Raw genomic sequence first — 20,304 nt, 5'->3', positions numbered from 1 at the left:
CCGTTACGGCGGCGACCGACCGTTATTGCGTAACTTACGAGAGGGACGCCGCGTGCCGGATCTATCAGCGGCCGTGGAGATGATATCGACATGATGTAATGAGATCCGGCCGGGGCGATTCCAGTTTACAGAGAGCAAAGAGTCCGACTAATTCCACGGCAGGGCCCTAAATCACGGCACCGAGGGGATAATTTCGCCGTAAGTCAACGGCCGGCGCCGCCTATCGCTTTGCCGGAATCTCCGGTACAGCAGGAAGTTGTCCGTATCACGCGCCTACTCTCCAGCCGCTTAGCCGCTAGGTCCGGTATCTCGCCTATCGGCCGCGGCGTGGTACAGTGTAGGCACGCGAGGCAAGTCAGCCTCTGTTGCATCACAACCAGAGCGGCGTTCTTCTGAAGCGAGTTCAGTACCTCCTTTGAGACGAGAGAGAGAGAGAGAGAGAGAGAGAGAGAGAAAATGGTTCAAATGGCACTAAGCACTATGGGACAACATCTAAGGTCATCAGTCCCCTAGACTTAGAACTACTTAAACCTAACTAACCTAAGGACATCACACACATCCATGCCCGAGGCAGGATTCGAACCTGCGACCGTACCAGCAGCGCGGTTCTGGAATGAAGCGCATAGAAACACTCGGCCACAGCGGCCGGCAGAGAGAGAGAGAGAGAGAGAGAGAGAGAGAGAGAGAGAGAAAGGGGGGGGGGGGTACATGCGCTGAATGCACTGAAGGCGCCTGGAGCCGATTCAGCCTCAGGGGCGGCCAAGATTACCGCTCGTAGGCAGTGCCCTGGCACTAATACCACAGCACTCGCACAAAGCATACACTGGTAAGCCAAAACATTGCTATCACGCTAACAAATACACTACTGGCCATTAAAATTGCTGCACCACGAAGATGACGCGCTTCAGACGCGAAATTTAACCGACCGGAAGAAGATGCTGTGGTATGCAAATGATTAGCTTTTCAGAGTATTCACACAAGGATGGCGCCGGTGGCGACACGTACAACGTGCTGACATGAGGGAAGTTTCCAACCGATTGCTCATACACAAACAACAGTTGACCGGCGTTGCCTGGTGAAACGTTGTTGTGATGCCTCGTGTAAGGAGGAGAAATGTGTACCATTACGTTTCCGACTTTGATAAAGGTCGGATTGTAGCCTATCGTGATTGCGGTTTATCGTATCACGACATTGCTGCTCGCGTTGGAAGAGATCCAATGACTGTTAGCAGAATATGGAATCGGTGGGTTCAGGAGGGTAATACGGAATGCCATGCTGGATCCCAACGGCCTCGTATCACTAGCAGTCGAGATGACAGGCATCTTATCCGCCTGGCTGTAACGGGTCGTGCAGCCACGTCTCGATCCGTGAGTCAACAGATGGGGACGTTTGCAAGACAACAACCATCTGCACGAACAGTTCGACGACGTTTGCAGCAGCATGGACAATCAGCTCTGAGACCACGGCTGGGGTTACCCCTGACGCTGCATCACAGACAGGAGCGCCTGCGATGGTGTACTCAACGACGAACCTGGGTACACGAGTGGCAAAACGTCATTCTTCGGATGAATCCAGGTTCTGTTTACAGCATCATGATGGTCGCATCGCGGTGAACGCACATTGGAAGCGTGTATTCGTCATCGCCATACTGGCGTAACACCCGGCGTGATGGTATGGGGTGCCATTGGTTACACGTCTCGGTCACCTCTTGTTCGAATGGACGGCACTTTGAATAGTGGACGTTACATTTCAGATGTGTTACGCGACCCGTGGCTCTACCCTTCATTCGATCCCTGCGAAACCCTACATTTCAGGAGGATAATGCACGACCGCCTGTTGCAGGTCCTGTACGGGGCTTTCAGGATACAGAAAATGTTCGACTGCTGCCCTGGCCAGCACATTCTCCAGATCTCTCACCAATTGAAAACGTCTGGTCAATGGTGGCCGAGCAACTGCATCGTCACAATACGCCAGTCACTACTCTTGATGAACTATGGTATTGTGTTGAAGCTGCATGGGCAGCTGTACCTGTACACGCCATCAAAACTGTTTGATTCAGTGCCCAGGCGTATCAATGCCGTTATTACGGCCAGAGGTGGTCGTTCTGGGTACTGATTTTTCAGGATCTATGCACCCAAATTGCGTGAAAATGTAATCACATCTCGGTTCTAGTATAATATATTTGTCCAATGAATACAAGTTAATTATCTGCATTTTTTCTTGGTGTAGCTATTTTAATGGCCCGTAGTGTGTGTTAACTGCAGATGTTAAATCCACTGATATAAACGACTTTGACAAGGATAGGTTATTACCACGCAGAGCCTGTGAACGAGTATCTCGACAACGGCAAAGCTGCTCGAATGTTCACGTGGTTCTGTCGTGAGCGTCTATGGAAATGCCACGTCCCTCCACAAACCTGCCAACAGAGTGTCAGGCCCTGATACGCAGGACCAGTGATGTATTTCGTTCCCAAGACGGACAAGCACGCTGTTAAGCAAGTGGTCATAATGTTTTGCTTCATCAGTGTAAAAATAAGTAGTTAGATCTTTTCCGTAGCGAAGAACGGGAGGGCATGGTCTCGGATCCCCGTTCCTACCACCCCCTACCCGTTTGCGTACCTATCGCACTTAGCGCAGCACCAGTCTCGCTGCTGTTTCCTCTGTATCTCACTTACTCATCTCGCCTTTCTGCCGGGTTTGATTTGGATTTGTTAGTTTTCAAGTTAATTACATAAACGAGTGGATAAATTTTACAGTATAGGTAACGTTGCGAACGAAACACACTGACTGAAAGAAAAAATCGCAACGCCAAGAAAGAGCTGTGTGACATAACAAAGTTGGTTGGGATGTTTCTACATCTGAAGGTAGTAGCGCCACTATAGAATGCAAATAAGGTTTGCTTTAAGGGGAACACACCCTGCCTATCTAACCCATGTTAGTTTAGGCAAGTATTTGACCCATTTCTGAAAAAAATATTTGATGCAGGACCTTAATATTTTTTCTGTATGTTACATGATGCTAACAGAGTCAACTGTACTAAAATCTACTTTATCCATTTTATAGTTTTTAAGAAACACTTTTTTAAATTTATTAACTAATAATATTAAGTTTTTTCTGCAGAAAATATTTTTTGTGAACTTCCTAATGGGGGAAATTGATGGATGTAGTACTTTAGGTGGGTTTTTATGTTATGCAGAGTCTCTGAAATTTCATTCATTTATATATCATGGTTTTTGATAAAATAGGGCATATGTACTGAAAATTTTAGTTTGCTGGAAATTGACTTTCAAGAAAAAACCTTTGAAATTTGTTACTTACAGTTAATTAAAACTGTCCTGCTGCATAAGATGACCCTTCTTTGGCCTCTAGCAAGTCTTCCAGCTTCTTTTTCACCTTCCTGGATGTTTGTCTGGCTTTCTTGGCCATATTAGATGCAGATCTGTCTGCATCGGCTATCCTCATTTTATCGCAATGATGCAGCCCAGTGATCATATTTTCACCAGGATTAATTCCCAACTTTTTCAGTACCCAACACTTTCCAATATTGTCACAATTGAATGTAACAACAGCATCATGAACTCATAGTTCCATTGTATGCATGCTTACAAATACAGTTTTAGGAGGGCGGTTCCAAATTATGTTGTTGAAACATTCATTTGGGTTCTGTGTCTGCCCGTGCAGACATTTCCTTAGAAGGTCAGGATGAGCCAAGTCTCTGAAAATAGGTTTAATTGCTGTAATAACAGGAGCAGGAAGAGAGAGAATGCTGGTGAAAATAAGTTTCTCCAATTGATAATGCCCGAAAGCAACGAGCAGCGCAATTGGAGGAGCTCTTGGAACGTGAGGACATTTGGTGGACTGGCGTGTTCGTGTCCCCAACTTATATCCCACCGAGTACATGTGGGACGGATTGAGGAGACGCCTACAAGCACCAATGACCATCCAGCAGTTGTCAGCCTCGTTGGCGGAGTAATGGGATGACCACCATAGGAACCCCTTACCAACTTTATGGCCAGCATGGGTGTACGTTGCAGAGCATGTATTTTCATCCCTGCCGATCGTGCACCCAATTAAGAACCATGCCCCGCCTTTTATAATGTCCAGGGGATCATCATAAATGGTCGCGACTTCAGAGTAATTGCTGTCTTCGAATAAATCGATTGATTTCGTCTCTTTGCCTGTTTCTTCCAGTCACATTCTATACTAAGCTATAGCAGCTCATTCTATATGTGATCCAAGTTTTATCGAGCAATATTATTTGGCAGTGACATGCAATGCGAAAGTCCTTAAAGTGTGCGCACCACACAGTTTGGGTCGGACCGGCTTGTGGCTCACAGCAGAAGAGGCATCTCCCATGGCTTGACTGTGGCGAGACAAACCCCATCCACATCCATCACTCCGTCAACCTGATGAAGGGCGAATACCCTGTAGCCGAAAGAATCGTACTAGCAAAAGTGAGAAGACTAAAAATACAGTCGACGTCAGCTGGACATATAGTAATAAAATGAGATGGGAGAACTAATACACTGAAGCACCAAAGAAACTAATATGGGCATGCGTAATCAAATACAGAGATATGTAAAAGGCAGAATACGGGTTCTGCGGTCGGGAACACCTATGTAAGACAACTGTGTGGCGCAGCTGTCAGATCGGTTACTACTGCTACAATGGCAGGTTATCAAGATTTAAGTGAGTTTGAAAGTGGTGTTATAGTCGGCGCAGGAGCGATGGGACACAGCATCTCAGAGGTAGCGATGAAGACGGGATTTTCCCGTACGACCATTTCACGGGTGTATCGTGGATATCAGGAGTCTGGTAAAACATCAAATCTGCTACATCGCTGTGGCCGGAAAAAGATCCTGCAAGAACGGGACCAATCACAACTGAAGACAATCGTTCAACGAGATAGAAATACAACTCTTCCACAAATTGCCCCAGATTTCAATGCCGGGCCATGAACATCTACCAGCGTGCGAACCATTCAACGAAACATCATCGATACGGGCTTTCAGAGCCGAAGGCTCACTCGTATACCCTTCATCACTGCACGATTCAAACGCTTAACCCCTCGCTGTGCCTGTCAACGCCTACATTGGACTGTTGACGACTAGGAACATGTTGCCTGGTCGGACGAGTCTCGTTTCTAATTGTATCATGAACTCATGGACCGTGTGTGTCAGCAGAGGACTGTTAAAGCTGGTGGAGGCTCCCTAATGGTGTGGAGCGTGTGCATTTGGAGTGATATTGGACCCCTGATGCGTCTATAAGACTGACAGGTGACACGTACGTAAGCATCTTGTCTGCTCACCTACATCCACTCATGTCCATTGTGCATTCCGGTAGACTTAGGCGATTCCAGCAGGACAATGCTACAGCCCACACGTCCAGAATTGCTACAGAGTGCCTTCAGGAACACTCTCCTGAGTTTAAACACTTCCGCTGACTACCAAACTCCGCAGACATGAACATTATTGAACATATTTGGGACGCCTTGCAACGTGCTGTTCAGAAGCTTATGGTCAGCCCCGCAAGCCGCGCGGAGTGGCCACGCAGTAATCGTGCGGCCCCTCCCGCCGGAGGTTCCAGTCCTCCCTTGGACATGGGTGTGAGTGTTGTCCTTAGCGTTAAGTTAGTTTAAGTAGTGTGTAAGTCTAGGGACCGATGACCTCAGCAGTTTGGTCCCTTAGGAATTCACACAAATTTGAACATTTTTGAACAGCCCTGCAGGTTCATAGTGTCAGTTCCCTCCAGCACTACTCCAGACAGTAGTCGAGTCCATGCCACGTCGTGTTGCGGCACTTCTGCGTGCTCGCGGGGGCCCTACACGATATTAGGCAGGTGTATGAGTTTCTTTCGCGGTTCAGTGTATGAAGGCCAGAGGCGATACTACGCAGTATTAACGTGGTGCCACCTGGGTGCGGCTGATTTTCTGCCCGCTGCTTTGGCCGACACGGCCAGTGAGAAATGAGCGTCCTTGTACGGGACACTGAATAATCCCACCTTCCACAGGGACTTCCCTCAGTGTTAGCCAGCCACGTGCGGTGCGCAGATATCTTTGGCAGCGCGCTGGCATTCCGGCGAGTGATGGTGACCTTTGAAGGTCGCCTCTTCTGTAGGCATAACACGCTGCCTGTCCCGTAGAGGACCTCCGTCCGACCGTGGATAAATCACTTCGCTCTCGCTCGGTGAATTCCCCTCCCCTTGCTGTCGTCGGCATTCAAATCACTAAGGTCGACGCATAGCGTCACGCAACCACACTCTTCGAAGCGTTCGGAATATCGACGCACGAGTCTATAAGAGCACGGGCCATTATTGTAGAGGGGCACCTAACAACATCTCACAGTCTGTTTCGTTTAACCATCTACATACGAAATATATCACCATCACGCAAAAGTAACGCGGAGGATATTATACACATGTGCAGCACAGAAATTTTTCCAAGCTAAAGACTCAGATATTTCATCGATCAGAATTAAAAGTTTGCATATCACAGATTCTTGTAATAACAATGCATGATAATCAGATGACATTACATGAACAGGAGATAGAAATATCCACCGTCAACTGGGAACTGGAAATTATGTGAAAATTCATAAACAGATTAAGACAATAGCCTCCCGTTTTACCTGGGTTCTCACGCGAAGATAAATGAAATCCACACATTATATTTGATTTCCCACGCCACCATTTTAACGGACGGAAGCTGTATGAACGGTTTATAATGAAAGCACACGTTATAAAGTTGTTGTTGTTGTGGTCTTCAGTCCAGAGACTGGTTTGATGCAGCTCTCCATGCTACTCTATCCTGTACAAGCTTCTTCATTTCCCAGTACCTACTGCAACCTACATCCTTCTGTATCTGTTTAGTGTATTCATCTCTTGGTCTCCCTCTACGTTTTTTACCCTCCACATTGCCCTCCAATGCTAAATTTGTGATCCCTTCATGCCTCAGAACATGTCCTGCCAACCGGTCCCTTCTTCTTGTCAAGTTGTGGCACAAACTCCTCTTCTCCCTAGTTCTATTGAATACCTCCTCATTAGTTACGTGATCGACCCGTATAATCTTCAGCATTCTTCTGTAGCACCACATTCAAAAGCTTCTATTCTCCTCTTCTCCAAACTATTTATCGTCCATGTTTCACTTCCATACACGGCTACACTCCATACAAATATTTTCAGAAAGTTATGAACACTAAAATTATATACAATTCTAAGTGTGTCTGCGTCAAAATTGATATCGCAGATAATATTCCACAAATTTATTAGTGAATTTCGTTAAATGTTACAAATCTGTCAAATTCATTTTACGAAAAATCAATCCTGCGACATTTTATGACAAGAGAGTTGAATACATTCACTCGTGTCGCAGGCGGAGCTGATGGAGAGAATGATGATAGTTTCCCGTGTTTGTCTTAACGATGATGATTATGTCTCAACAAAAATCAGTGCTAGGTTTAGTAATTTTGTAGGTGATAAGGTTAGAGCTTTTATATCTGGGTTTTACTACAGCGTTGTTTGGAATTGTTTCCGCATTACTAGTTTTCGAAGTACACCCATCTGTAGACGTTTCGTGTCACTTTTAAAGATAAGTTGCCTGCCAGGACAACAACGCACATTGGTCAGTTTTGTATGAGAAGAGAATTGGTCAGTTTTGTATGAGAAGAGAGAAGAGAGGCACTTGGAAACCGCGGAACTGCTAGACAAGTCCAATTGCCAGCAAGAAATGTAATTTTCATTTACACATCGAGAAAAAAAGCAACTCTCTTCTGGACTTCTACAAAGAATAAGATCTATACATTTCAAAAATAGATTGAGATATTTAGATTTAGGAAAATATACCTGTAATTACTCAAACTTTATCATTTCATTTTATCTGCATTCTTAAATTCTTACTGTATAGAACATGAAAAACTATAAAACACATTAGGTGAACATGGTACGTAGTTTTTATTAAAATATATTTATTGTCTTTATTGCTGAATAATTCTGTCCATGGAGACTCACATAATCTTCATGGAGCTGCTGGAAGATCGCAAAATCAGATTTCACTGAAAGTCGTTTCGCTTGTAGGAGGCAACCAGTAACTCTCCACCCCAGATTCCTTAAAGGATTGAACTCCCATGCATAAAATAGTTTCAGATATAGGACGTTAAGCATGGATATCCTTTAAGGTTGAAGACGCAAAATTTCTGTTGATTTATTAGTTTCGGGTTAGTCATCCACAGACTAATGAAGAAATTAAATCTAAAATCAGATGGTTATAGACAGGGTAATTTGCACTCCGGTTTAAGCAAAGGCAAGCTTCTCGCATCTCAGTGTTAATGACGTCAAATCTTTTGAAGTGTGTGCGGTGCAAAATTTTACAAGTACATTCGCTGTTAAATGTATGTACTACCTGCACAATGCGTTCCGTACGGTTACTGGTGAAGAAGTAATAGCCGGCCGCGGTAGCCACGCGGTTCTAGGCACGTCAGTCCGGAACCACGCGGTTGCTACGGTCGCAGGTTCGAATCCTGCCTCGGGCATGGATGTGTGTGATGTCCTTAGGTTAGTTAGGTTTAAGTAGTTCTAAATTTAGGGGACTGATGACCTCAGCTGTTATGTCCCATAGTGCTTAGAGCCATTTTAACCATTATTGAAGAAGTAATAAAATAAAACGTCATACTTAACGCGGAAACTTTTCTGATTGAACAGCGAAGCTGTTCAACTCATGAAGATCTTTTTTTTCGTTATTTTGTGTGGGGCGTCCTGATAAAACGTTTTTAAAATGTTTGAAATTGTGTGCAAAGTTCGTTGGAGGTCACTAAGAGCTCTCATTCTTCTCATTCTCAAATACTGGAACCGGACGTTGTAACCAAGCTGTTCTAGGCGCTTCAGTCCGGAACCACGTGGCAGGTTCTATTCCTGCCTAGGGCATGGATGTGTGTGATGTCCTTAGCTTAGTTAGGTTTACGTAATTCAAAGTCTAAGTGACTGATGACCTCAGATGTTAAGTCCCATAGTGCTTAGAGCCATTTGAACCACCAAATACTGGATAAATAGAGTATGGGTGATTGCCCGTCGTGATATTCATTGCCTCAAGATACATATTGTACTGTTTCTCCTGGGTGGACTTGGGTTTTAAAAAATGTAAACTAAATATTACGATAAATTTTATAAATAATCGACAAGTACGCCAAAGAAGAAGTGATAGAACTACAATGGACACGTTATTCCATGGACTCTTGCGCTTCTGTGCAAGAACTATCTTTCCTTTGTCATTCGCTTATCTTATCTGCTTGGGTCAAAAAATGGCTCTGAGCACTATGGGACTTAACATCTGAGGTCATCAGTCCCCTAGAACTTAGAACTACGTAAACCTATCTAACCTAAGGACATCACACACATCCATGCCCGAGGCAGGATTCGAACCTGCGACCGTAGCGGTCGCGCGGTTCCAGACTGAAGCGCCTAGAACCGCTCGGCTACACAGGCCAGCTCTCTATCTGCTTGGATTCTGACCTAAGAGGACGTTCTTGTGTGAAGCTCATCTTGCTGTTCCAGCTGATAATGTAAGTTGTAATTCAAACCCGAAAAATATAATGGTTATTTTGTCAAAAGAATTAGTGTATGTGGTCAATCTATTGTCTGATACCTGTATTGCCTTAATTATACATGGATCTTAACAAAGAATTTTCTTTGTTAGTCACCATCTTCGAAAAATCTTTAACATTTTTCTTTTAGTTCATCTACGAGACGTGCCGTCGGTTAGGAGAATTAACTTTATTTCAGATCCCTCGAGACCGGACGCAACTACTAATAATTTAACAATTTTAATTACAGATTTTCTTTATATCAGGAGATAACATCCCAGGCAGGAAAGGTTTGGTCACAGGGTTCCAGTTTCATTATAGGATTTCATTTGTAGATGCTACTATTGTTATCTTATATTGGGGAATCGAGACCAAACCACGATATTGAGTTACGTACTACAGTAGTGTACATCAAACAGACTTGGCAAATATTTTCTGTTGTTGGGAAATAAGAAAAGGACAATTAATTATCGACTATCACGTAACTACCCTGAGAACTGAGCTAGTTTACTGAGTGCTTATACACGTCGGGCTAAATTAAACAACATATTACACTGTTAATAATATTCCTACATTAGTTATTTCTCTTTTATGCTGAGCCATTGCATTAATGTGTGTTTCTTTTTCTATAAGTCACGGCTCATATTTTATTTTATTACATTACACTAATAGTCACAATTTTTTTATTTTATTACATTACAATATCTAGTTTCTAACTTTAATACACTGCATAACACTATTAAAGGATCACTTTTAGAATTGTTTCCAATAGCGAATCAGAAGTTGGAAACTGGTTCAAAGGTGCCTCCAACCTTTGTCTGTAATGCTGCAAAAGCGTGCCAGCCTGCGACGTCTTCCTTCGGTTCGGCGACGTTTCGAACAGCAAGGTGTTGACACATGCGGAAAAAAAAAGGCGGAGTTCAGAAGTTCATGCGAGGTGTAAGGTCGGTTGATGATGTCACATTGGCACAAAATTTACCCACGATTCTGCTCAATGCCACAATGGACGTGTCACACGATACGAAAGTCGTGACTCCCGCTCTTAACCCGTATGTCACTCCTTCCTCTGACGCCTCTGCAATGGAGGTCGGAACGGCGACGCCCAGCGTGAAACCACTTGGTTTCCTATGGGTGGCTGCGGAAAGGGTTTCACGTGCACCGCCCCTCAGAAACGACATGAGAAGGCCTCAGGGGGTGGCATAAAAGGGCGCCAATGCAACCACCCCTTGTCTTCGTGGTCCAAAACGACAGCTCGCAGTGCTGTCAGCAACAGGACGAGGTTCTATGTACACTCTGACACTGCTGGCAGCACTCGGACGATTCAGCCCTTCTCTGAGATGACCGTGGGGCTGCAACGCTATTCAGCGTGTTCGAACCCCTTTGAAATGCAGACGATCGAAATTTTTGCTCTTGTAGAAGCATTAGGCACCGTTCAGAAGCATTCGATGAAATCCGAATGCCAGCCGGGGCGGTCGAGCGGTTCTAGACGCTACAGTCTGGAACCTCGCGACCGCTACGGTCGCAGGTTCGAATCCTGCCTCGGGCATGGATGTGTGTGATGTCTTTAGGTTAGTTAGGTTTAAATAGTTCTAAGTTCTAGGGGACTGATGACCTCAGAAGTTAAATCCCATAGTGCTCAGAGCCATTTGAACCATTTTTTTGAAATCCGAATGCGATCCCAAGCATCAAAGTGTGCTTATGTTTCTTCTGCATTCCTGTTTCGCGCACTCCTGTGGCGCGGTCACGGAAGGGTGCAATACTGACACATGCTTGAATAAAATAAAAAAACGCCTTCTCAGCCACCCCCGCCTCCCCCCTCCCACCTCCCCCCCCCCGCCCCCCGCGTCACCCGACCGCGTTTGCTGAGCACTTTAAAAACGTAACTTTACATAAAGAAGCAGCGGCGAGAGTCCTACGCACCTGCAGGCATGTTAAGTTGCTGCTCTTGCACCTGCTAGCAGGCGTGCAGAATGGGAGGGTTGTCAAAGTGTTGCCTGCTATAGGGCTTCGAAAAAGCGATCCTTTAATGTGCTGCTCAGTGCACTTAACCTGTTGTGTTATAAAGTTTGGTAACATTTTCGGGAACCAGTGATCTTGTAATCTATATAAAATCAGCGACAAAACAGTCTAGATCACGAAGGTACTTTATTAAACTGACTGGTTTCGGTCTATATTTAGGCCATGTTCAGACAGCACCGTCTGCTGAAGTTCACGATGCGTACAATAGCCAGTTGACCTCAGTCGCTGAAACTGTGAGCATCGCGATCTAGACCGTTTTCTCACTGATTTTATATTGTACTAAACCATTAACACGAGATTATACCTCTAAATGTAAATATTATGGCACCATTTAAAATTTTTCAATTCTGTAAAATACTTATACGAAATAATGACTATGGAATTTTTCGGTTCTGGAATCAGTTAGACGGGCAGCCTTCAATGGTGGCCAGGTGAATTTTGCTGCTTACTATACAGATGATGTTTCCATGGTAACATGTGATTTATTGGCTTCGAACAGAGCTCGGTAAGGGCAACTCTACGCCGGTCACAGATCTCTGTACGTTGCCCTCGTAGGTGCAGTAGAAATAACTACGGCATGTAGCGAGAACGTGGATATACGGTACCAGGCTGGCGCCGACGCTGCCGCGGTAATCCCTCGGAGCGGCACTGCTCATTACTCGCACCTGAACAGCGCGGGCGGAGCACCCACCAGCTGGCTGCTAAGTAGAATGCCTGCCCCGTGTTCGCGACGGCGGATTCTTGCGTCGCCGTGGCCGGCCTTTGTTCCGGATGAAATACGCGAAGCGCCGACACAATGCGCCGGCGGCGGAGATGCAGCGGGCGCCTCTTTATCTCGCCAGCCGGCCGCGCAGCCCGAGAGCGCAGTTTATGGCAGGCCGCAGGTATTGAGACGTTCCCGGCAGATCGTACACCGCGCCGGATCCCGATACATCACACTCCGGCACGAGGTGGACTGCAGAGCTTCAAATGTGTCCAGACGGCAACAGTAACTCCTTTACCCTAAGAGACAACTAACTGAAATGCGATGCACTCACGGATTGCGAACTTGCCGACCGTCACAGTAAGACAGGCGCAGAAAATTGCTCACCTCAATCACGAGGCGGGTAATGGAACAGGGTATGTGCGACAGTACGCTGCACGGTTCCGTTCCACTGCTTGGGCTCCGTTTGGTACTAAGGACTGGTTCACACCAGACAGATACTTGAATTTAGTGGCTAGTATATACAGAGATGACGAAACTCGTGGAATAGCGACATGCACATACAGGGTGAAAAGTATTTAAACCGACAAACTCTGGAAGGTTGTAGGGGACATCAAAACAAATATTTTTCCCTAATGTCATTTTTTACTACGAGGATTATTTGAACCAGTGGAGCCCGTATTACGCTCTTCAGTTGTTAGAGGCCGTATTCCGATCTTCAATTGTTAGAGGGCGTATTACGCTCTTCAGTTGTAGGCAACTGCTGTCCACCAGTGTAGTAGTGCATTGTCTCTGTTCACTAATGGAGCGATACATCTGGAGTGAGTACTCTGATATGGTTGGTGCGTACTACGTAGCGCACCACAACGGACGAGCAGCACAGCGGGTTTATCAACAGCAATATCCTAATCGGCGTATCCCGCATCATACGACCTTTGCTGCTGTGTATCAACGTCTGCGTGAGACCGGGTCATTTAGCAGATTACCTGGACAGGGACGCCGTCGCACCGTAAGAACGCTGCAATTTGAGGAAGCTGTCTTGCAGCATGTGGAGCGGGATCCTTCAATCAGCACTTGTTCAATTGCACGTAACATGGGGACGAATCAGACGAATGTAAGAACAATCCTTCGAGAGCAATTGTTACATCCATTTCACTTACAGCGTGTCCACAATCTGGCACCAGTTGATTATCCACCCAGAGGACAGTTTTTGCAGTGGTACCTGGAACAGTGTGAAATGCATCCTACATTTCAATCCTCTGTGGTGTTTACCGCTGAAGGAACGTTCGGGCGTGATGGAGTCTTCAGCATGCCAATTCGCATGTTTGGAGTGAGGATAACCCACATGCCACAGTTACTAGCGCTAATCAAGTGCGGTTCTTCGTTAGTATGTGGGTCGGTGTCGTTGGGGACTGTTTAGCTGGGCCGTATCTGCTACCTAGGCCATTAAATGGCAGGCACTATTACAATTTTCTCACCAGAGCAGTGCCAGAATTACTGAAAGACGTCCCGCTCCCTACAAGACAACGCATGTGGTTCCAACATGACGGGGCGCCGGCACATTTCAGTCGTATTGTGCGTCGATTCCTGGACCGACGGTTCCCAGAAACGTGGACTGGCAGAGGTGATCCTGTACCATGGCCTGCTCGATCCACAGATATGTCCCTTCTGGACTTTTTTGTGTGGGGAGAGATGCGCAACCTTGTTTACGCAACTCCTGTCGCATTAGAAGAGGATCTGGTTGCCCGGATAGTAGCAGCAACAGGAACAATGCAGGGTACTCCAGGGGTTTTTTCCCGTGTCAGACAGAGCATGATCCGACGGTGTAACCTCTGTTTACGTGTCAATGGAGGAATTTTTGAAAATCTACTGTAATTGAAATTTGGTTGCGTTGAAGTGTTGTCTCGTGGTCATAAAAAAATTGAAAAGTGTTTGTTGGTTTAATTAATTTGCCGCCAGAGAAATTTTTCTCTACCGGTTTAAATACTACTCATAGGAAAAAATAACATTAGGGAAAAATGTTTGTTTTGATGTCCCCTACAACCTCCCAAAGTTTGTCGGTTTAAATACTTTTCACCCTGTATACAGACGGCGATAGTATCGCGTGCACGAGGTATAAAAAGGCGGTGCATTGGCGGAAATGTCATTCATACTAACGTGATTCATGTGCGAGTGGTTTCTGACGTGATTATGGCCGCACGACGGAAATTAACAGACTCTGAACGCGTAATGGTAGCTGAAGCCAGACGCATGGGACATTCCATACCGGAAATCGTCAGAGAATTCAATATTCCGATATCCACAGAGTCAGGAGTGTACTGAGGGTACCAAATTTCAGGCATTACTCTCGCCACGCATAACACAGTCGCCGACGACCTTCGCTTAACGACCGAGAGCAGCGGCGTTTTCATGGACCTATCAACGCTAACAAACAAGCAACACTCAGTGAAATAACCGCAGAAATCGATGTGGGACGTATGACGAACCTATCTTTGAGGACACGGCGGCGAAATTTGTCGTTTATGGGCTACGGCAACAGATGACCGAAGCGAGTGCCTTTGGCCGGCCGAAGGGGCCGCGCGGTTCTGGCGCTGCAGTCTGGAACCGCGAGACCGCTACGGTCGCAGGTTCGAATCCTGCCTCGGGCATGGATGTGTGTGATGTCCTTAGGTTAGTTAGGTTTAACTAGTTCTAAGTTCTAGGGGACTAATGACCTTAGCAGTTGAGTCCCATAGTGCTCAGAGCCATTTGAACCATATGAGTGCCTTTGCTAACTGCACGAACCCGCCTACAGTGCTTCTCCACGGCTCGTGATCGTATCAGCTAGACCTTAGTCGACTGGAAACCGTGGTCTGGTCAGATGAGTCCGATTTCAGCTGATAAGAGCTAATGGTAAGTTTCGTAAATGGCTCAGAAACCACGAAGCCATGGACGTAAGTTGTCAACAAAGCACTGTGTAAGCTGTTGGTGAGTCCGTAATAGTATGGGCCGTCTTTACATGGAATGGACTGCGTCGTCTGGCCAACTGAACCGATCATTGACAGGAAACATCTATGTTCGGTTACTCTGAGACCATTTTCAGTCATAAATGGACTTCAGGTTCCCAAAAAACAATGAATTTTTTTATGGATGAGACTGTGCCATGTTACCGGGCGGCGATTGTTCACGATTTGTTTGAAGAACATTCTGGAAAATTCGAGCGAATGATTTGGACACCCAAATCACCCGACATGAATCCTATCGAACGTTTATGGGATTTAGTCGAGAGGTCAGTTAGTGTACAAATCTTGCACCGGCAACAATTTCGCAGTTATGGACGACTATAGAGGAAGAATGGCTCAGCATTTGTGCAGCGGACTCTCGACGACTTGTTGAGTCCATGCTAGGCCAAGCTGCTGCAATGCGCTGGGCAAAAGCAGGTCCGACACGATATTAGTCAATCGCAAATGGTTTTATTTACAGGCTACTCTTAAGCTAACTATAACAGTTAACTTTGGAACGAAAGACATTTCAATACATGCAGTACGTTCATTTTAAAATATCTTGATGCCAGAATTTTGTTTCGTTTCTTTTTTTCTGTCAATTTTTGATATGGAACAAGGGCGAACACTATTTAACCGAATGTAAGAATTATTTGGAAATTTTGGAAATTTGTGGTAAGTACCTATGGGACCAAATTGCTGAGGCCATCGGTCTCTAGGCTTACACAGTACTTAATCGAACTTAAACTAACTTAGGCTAAGAAAAAACACACACACACACACACACACACACACACACACACACACACACACACACACACACACACACGCCCATGCCCGAAGGAGGACTCGAACCTTCGACGGGGAAGCCATGCGACCCATGGCAAGGCGCCTGAGACCGCGTGGCTACCCCATGCGACAAGAATTATTTGTACACTTTTTAAATTACTAACGAAAAGAAGCATTAAGCAGAGTCGATTCAATATAAGTGCTACAGTAAGAGTGAGGAATCACAAAGGAATTTATCTTTCTTCCTTGCGCAAATAAATGCCCAAATAAATGAAGGGCAAGTTGTGGAATTCGGGCAACGGGATTAGTGCACCCTTCCTTGCCCCGTTTTCAGTTTCGTAGATTGTGTCTGACCGTTGCACCGGACTGGAGCGTACGTAAGCTCCGTTTCCAAATGTTTGCCGCTGCTATTCCCAATGCTGCTTTGCCTCTTGAAAACGTGGAGGAAACCGGAAAACGGAAGTTGAACAAGTAGCGGATCTACAAGAATGGAATGTCGAAAGATATTTACATACACCCTCCAATGTGGGTCTTGGAGAACTCGCAATTGAAAGCTCAAAAGAATGTTTGCCCCACACTGAGAATGTCGACAATTTGCTTCACTTTCCATTTTATGCACCCTAGCGATACTCATTTATGTGGAGCACCAACGGTCTCCTGCAATACCGCATCAATATACCCGAAAAGAGATTCAGTTGGTACATTCCATGGTGATACCGGCTTTCATATATGTCAGTTAACCATATATATTAACCGTATCGTCATCGGCTGCGCTCCGTGGAAGCAAGAAGCAACACGGCGGAAACTAATGTCGTGATAAATAAACACTTACCCAACTCACCTTTTCAGACACTAGAAAAATAATGCTGTAATGCCGAACTTATATTTTAATGCAATTTCATACGTTCTCCTACGTAGGTGTAGACAATTTTTAAGAACTGGAGTGCATTAAAGCAAAGAAAAAGTGAATCTGCTACTGTTCTTTCACTGTAAATATCGATCTGCTTGTAAAGAAACGGAACGTCTAAGAATTGGTTCAAATGGTTCTGAGCACTATGGGACTTAACATCTAAGCTCATCAGTCCCCTAGAACTTAGAACTACTTAAACCTAACTAACCTAAGGGCATCACACACATCCATGCCCTAGGCAGGATTCGAACCTGCGACCGTAGCGGTCGCGCCTAGAACCGCTCGGCCACCCCGGCCAGCCGTCTAAGAATTCCACACTGCATTTCGAATAGGGGAATTCACACAGGAAGTCAACGGAACAGGTCGTCGACGCCAAGTCTTCTGCGGTAGAAAGTCTTCTGGACTTTTACATTGGGGAGGCGGGAGTGAATGGCGTAGTCTGGTGCCGTCGGAAGCTATTTTTCTCTCGCCGAGCTTACTCACAGTGACAGATTTTGTGCTTTTACCTGTACTTAGTCTGTATTTTATTATTTCCTTTGTATACACTGGACGGTGTTCTTCCACAAAGGAGGCCAAATATTTGAAAGAGAAAACTGATTTAGATTTTACAGAAACCAAGAAAAGGAGACTAGACTGCGCATAAATAAGAACATAAACTTATAAAACAATTTCCATTAAAAATATTTCTACGAGTGACAGAAAAGTGAAATATACAGTTCTTTTTTAAATTATTTGGGCCGGCCGGTGTGGCCGAGCGGTTCTAGGCGCTTCAGTCTCGAACCGAGCGACCGCTACGTCGCAGGTTCGAATCCTGCCTCGGGCATGGATGTGTGTGATGTCCTTAGGTTAGTTAGTTTTAAGTAGTTCTAAGTTCTAGGGGACTGATGACCTCAGATGTTAAGTCCCATAGTGCTCAGAGCCATTTGAACCATTTTGAAGTTATTTGGTACTTACAAAGGGAAAAAAAATAGATACGTTACAAATGTGTGCTCATATGTGGTACACAATCTGATCAGAAGTATCCCGACACCCCTACGTAATGCGGAATCGATCATCAGATGTTACGAAAAACGGATCCGCCAGTATAAAAGGAGGCGGGGACTTTTGTGCTGTAAGTAGAGAAACAGTGATATCAGAGCGCGTCGGCCTGGAGAGTTCAGAGACTTCGATCGTGGGCTACTCGTGGAGTAACAAACCCATTAGGGACTTTTTTAACCCTGAAACTTCCTGGAAGATTAAAACTGTGTGCCGGACCGAGACTCGAACTCGGGACCTTTGCCTTTCGCGGGCAAGTGCTCTAACAATTGAGCAAGCCAAGTACGACTCACGCCCCGTCCTCACAGCTTTAATTCCGCCAGACCTCCTCTCCTACTTCCCAAACTTTTTAACCCTTCTCAACCTACCTGCCTGTCGCCGATGTGATAGTGAGGTGGAAACGCGGAGAAAACCTCAGGCAGATCTCATGTACTGATGGTCATGGATCGTCAGGCATTACGGAGGGTGACTGTAAGAAAATCGGATGAAATCAATGAAAGAAATCGCCCTTGCGTTTCAAAGTTCTGCCAGCAGTCCAGCTAACACAATGGCCGTGCATAGGGGGATGATGATAATGGCCTAGAACGGTCGAACGGCTGCTCAAACAAGTGACGCTTGAGATGACTTACAGAGCGGCGCCACTGGATAGTGGATGAGTAGAACAGAGTGGGTAGGAGTGATGAGTCACGCTATGCCAAGCGGCAACACGTTGGAAGTGATTGGATTTGGCGCATGCCTGCAGAAAGTTAGCTGCAGTCATGGGTATTGCGAGTAGTCAAGTGCGGAGAAGACCAACGACCTTGTCGCAGTGGTAACACCCGTTCCCGTCAGATCACCAAAATCACGTGATGTCGGGTGTGGTTAGCACTTTGGTGGGACACCGTCCAGGTCTGCGGAGTGATGTTGGCAAGAGGGGTGCACTTAGCGCTTGTGAGGCAAACTGAGGAGCTACTTGATTCAGAAGTAGCGACACGGTCACGAAAGTTGACAACGGCGGGGAGAGCGGTGTGCTGACCACACGATCCTCCGCATCTGCATCTGGTGACGCCTGAGGGCAGATGATGACGGGGCGTCCGATCGGTACTGCTGGGCCTTCAAGGCCTGTTCGGATGTTGTTTTATGTGTGATTAAGGTGATGTCACGATATGGGGGAGTTTATCGTAGTCAGGGTGTGGAACCCTTGTAGCACATCATTCCTGAAATGGCCTAACTTATTCGGAGTCTCGTTATGAATGTACTGCAACACCTATGGAATAAGTTAGAACATCTCAACATCCCATTGTCCAACATTACTGCATTCTCTGGATTCAGATCTTGAGGAAGAATTGGCTGCCGTACCTTGACAGGCATCCTGACACCTCACTGAATGTGTCTCCAGCAGAGTTGGAGCTATCATAGAGGCGAAAGGTGGATACACCCTACATTAATGTCCACTAAGAAGTATGCGGATCCGTTAGATCAGATATCAATAATTATCTTCTGCAGCAAATATTAAGTTGGTGCTTAAGTTCGTACCGGTTTTCCGTAATTTCAAGAAACGCAACAGAGACTTTAGTCAGCAATAATATAGTCTCTTTCACTACTTACAAGAGTCTGCCAACGTTGGAGTAACTTTCCGACTCCGTGAGTGTAGAAATCACGTGGTTTCGAGGTGAAGAATTCGTCAAGTCATACACTCAATTTTTGAACCTTGTCCACTGCATGCCAATCTCCCACGATGGTGGAATGATCAGAGTTCATCACATTTACCAGTTGTCGAGTACAATGACGTGGATCATTGTGGATTAATGCGTTTAAACGACCCAGAAGTTCTTCCTGAACGCCGAGAGTCACTAATGTCAAAACGATCTTCCTTAAAAAAGAGAGAACCATTTTCTTGCCGTGCTCTGTTCAATGGCATTAACTCCATACACGGAGCAAAGGTTTCTGCTTGCCTCCGGTACTGTCACCCCTCTAGTGAACTCAAAAGAAAGAATATGCCAGAAGTTCCAACTTTTCCACTTGGCATTCCATTTTCTACCGTCCAGAGCTCCACTCACTCACTCCGAAAGACAAAATGAGGCAATGTGTATACTCAAGTAGCATCAGTGAACAAAAAATCTAAAAAAAATGACGATAGACTAATAAACTCATTTCAACTGCACTACCTACATACAAAACAAGAACGCTACGAAACCTAATAAAATTGAATTGTTTGGTCACTCTTCCTTCGGTTTATCACTCAGAAAATCACTACACAAAGTTTTGCTTTGGCCTTTGATAAACCATTGTTAGATCTTAAATTTACATAACACTG

This window comes from Schistocerca nitens, chromosome 2, assembly GCF_023898315.1.
Source record: "Schistocerca nitens isolate TAMUIC-IGC-003100 chromosome 2, iqSchNite1.1, whole genome shotgun sequence".
NCBI classification, from domain to species: Eukaryota; Metazoa; Arthropoda; class Insecta; order Orthoptera; family Acrididae; genus Schistocerca; species Schistocerca nitens.
The sequence above is the reverse complement of the archived record's forward strand: the minus strand, read 5'-3'. Positions refer to the sequence as shown.